The sequence below is a fragment of the Astatotilapia calliptera genome, chromosome 2 (assembly GCF_964374335.1).
Source record: "Astatotilapia calliptera chromosome 2, fAstCal68.1, whole genome shotgun sequence".
Taxonomy (NCBI): Eukaryota; Metazoa; Chordata; class Actinopteri; order Cichliformes; family Cichlidae; genus Astatotilapia; species Astatotilapia calliptera.
The window spans coordinates 23,889,137-23,892,056 of record NC_137423.1 but is presented as its reverse complement, the minus strand read 5'-3'; the positions used below and the strand labels follow the sequence as shown (position 1 = coordinate 23,892,056).

At 40.1% G+C, this 2,920-nt stretch overlaps 1 long non-coding RNA gene across 1 annotated transcript; it reads left to right on the top strand.

Annotated features, from left to right (window-relative positions):
- The first annotated feature begins 677 nt into the window (after positions 1–677).
- On the top strand, positions 678–1,867 carry LOC145431078 (uncharacterized). Its single transcript, XR_013911434.1, has 3 exons — positions 678–896; positions 979–1,059; positions 1,548–1,867. It is a non-coding gene; the product is annotated as an uncharacterized LOC145431078 (long non-coding RNA).
- The last annotated feature ends 1,053 nt before the right edge of the window (positions 1,868–2,920 follow it).

Here is a 2,920-nt window from a genome sequence, read left to right as displayed (position 1 = left end):
AAATCTGCAACGTCTGCCTGGAGAGGGTTAAAACCTCACGGACTTTTACAGCACATCTACAGCCCATAGGCTAACTGCTTGCCAGACACCAAATATTTGAGCTGGTCAGAAAAGAATCACTCTGAGGCTAACAAAGATTTGAAAGGTACATGAAGCTGAGGATCAGGAGTTTTTCATTGCACTCAACCAAACCATGTAACAGTATATAAATGACTAACCTCATGCTGGGGATGGATTCTCTCAGATGCTCTTCTGACTCAAGTTTGGTCTGTTTTCAACATCTTTTTCCTGCAATTCCTGTGATTGCATTTGTCTCTGCCCATCTGGGACTCTCACATTAACCTTTAATGAGGGGAAAAATCTCAGCGTTCATTCTCCTTCACTGTGGTAATGTGTTTATAATATGCTAAACATAGATAACACACAATTAAACGCCAACTAGCCCAACTTCAGTAACCCTACTGTTTAGTTTTCTGTCTTCATTTATGTCTCAAATGATGGCAGAGCTCAGTAAGAACATGGTGTATTATGTAGCCCAGATGAAAAATATCATACTTATTCTCTTTATATTAACTGTCCACATCAACAAGCGTCGTATTTCCTATGACCATTGAATGCACCTCTCAGTTCACCCCACGTGAGGGCACCTAGCTCAGCAACCAATCAGAGCCTACCCAGGCCGCATTGACCCTGTCAGCCAGGAAGTGAGGTGGAGGTGCATGGTGCTCCCGGGTTTTTCTTATCTCAGCAAGAGGAGTGGAGGCATCTGCTACTCAAACCGAGAAATCCACAGACAAAAGAGAGGAAAACTCAGGATTGAGAGGAAGGAAAGCCAGCCTACTTACCTGCTGGAAGTCCGGAGTCGAGTGGCTGGATGAAGGAGAGAGGCAACGTCGGTAAGACGAGTGTATTCTGATGGAAAAAACTTGTAGAGACTTACCGTCGCGATCATGCTAATGCTAGCTCGGTGTCTCACAGGCTAACCACTCACCTTTCATCCGGAGAGCTGCTGCAATTCCAACGCCAGTGTGTGTTGGGCTTTTGTGAAACAGAGCAACGGTGAGCAACATGTTCTTAGCTGCTCTAAAGCTAAATTTTGTCAGTTCACTGTGAGTTTAAAGTAATCTAGAGGGTAATTTTTAGTGCATTTCTCTCTCACGAATAGGCCTATAGTGTGGAGAAATTGAGCACACTGCTTTAATGCCTCTGAACTGAACTCATATGTATATTTTGTTGCTTATTTGCACATAGTTCTGAATTTGTTATGGTGTATTGTAATTTGAGTGTCAATGGTTACTTACCATAAGTATTGTTTAATTAATGTTTACATGAATAGAGAAATATTTGAGCAACTTAGATGTTTAGTTCTCATAATTGATATGCTTGAAAATTGAATGTTGTACAACAGAACTGTGAGATTTGATAAGATTTAAGATGTTGATGCAATGAATATGAGGTGATGCAATATTTTGATTTTGTATTTTAACCTTAAACAATGCATCTGAAACAGACTGATTAGAATGTACATTTTATGACCTGGATTATAGGTCAGGTTTTTTGGAGAGGACGGAAAAGTCCAAGGACCAGGACGATATTCTGGTTGTGATAGATGGCGAGCCAACCACTTTGAGGACGATCTACCCCAAAGAAGATACACACCACACACTCATACATTCCAGTTACATTCACAAGGACCTTTGAAGTTGGCTATCGCCAGCTTAACTCTAAATTCTTAAAGGGCCCCAACGAGTACTTTTATTTTGTTGAGTGTGCACACTATTTATTTTATTTTATACTTTATCTGTACAAATTGGACAAATACCTGTTATACTTTGTAACAATACAAGAGTGGCTACTCAAAAGTTAACATTGTGTCCAGGTCATTATTGCTGCTCAATACTTTGGCTCCATACGAATTTGGTGTCTTCTGATTCTGGCCAGGGTCTTATTACGAGCCCAAGTAATTATTGTGCTGTAATTCACCTTTATACCTTAAAGTTGGTTACAATTATCTTTAGACGGAAGCTAGCAAGCTAACTTCCTGCTAACATCGAACTGTGTTAAACTTCATAGACCCTGTTTTTCATGGATGTCTGGATGTCAAACTTAATTGTTACACCTGGTAAAGCAGCCACAGTGATCATTTTATTAAAGATGAAAAAATTTAGACAGTTTTTAACTCTCAGTGTTGCCACTGTGTTTTCTGATGTGGACTAGCTAGAGTTGTTATGTTTTAAACCACTATTTACATTTTAACTCATCTTAGAAAGAACTGATTCTTAGATTCGTAAAATTTAAAAGACTTAATATAAAACGTCTATGAAAAAACTTACAAAACATAATGAGTGGCTTGTAGGGATGACACATATATTGGCCAAACATTGGTTCATTTCAGCATTGATTGGCGTAGAATTTCACAGTTTTCTGACCATAGTCATTTAACCCAAAACCTACCCACATTTACATTACTTACGATGTGTTCAGGTTCACTGGACCTGTGGGTTATAATGGTGTGGAAACTGAAGGTTTTGTGTACCTTCAGTCTGGATCTGCTGTTAGTCTTAATATGTGTGTGTTGTGTGTTTTGTCTTTCTCCCCCTGCTATTTCTGCACAAGATTGCAGCATTGTTACACTTCAAGCACCTACACCTGTCTGAACCCATATTCCTACACATTTTACCCTCTGTCTTGAGGAAAGCATTCTGTAATTTCTTGAACTCTACCCCGCCTGCAAATAGCAGAGAAACTCTGAGAGATTCGGCTGTCAAAAAAAATGGGGAAACCGAACGGTCCTCTTGCCGAGGAATGAGCCGCCCTGCACGGCTGGCTCTGCGGTGCAACCAGGGCCAACAAGAATGGCTGTTACTCATGTGCTAAGCTTTTTAGTCCTGGATTTCATGCTGGAAAATCATCCTGATGA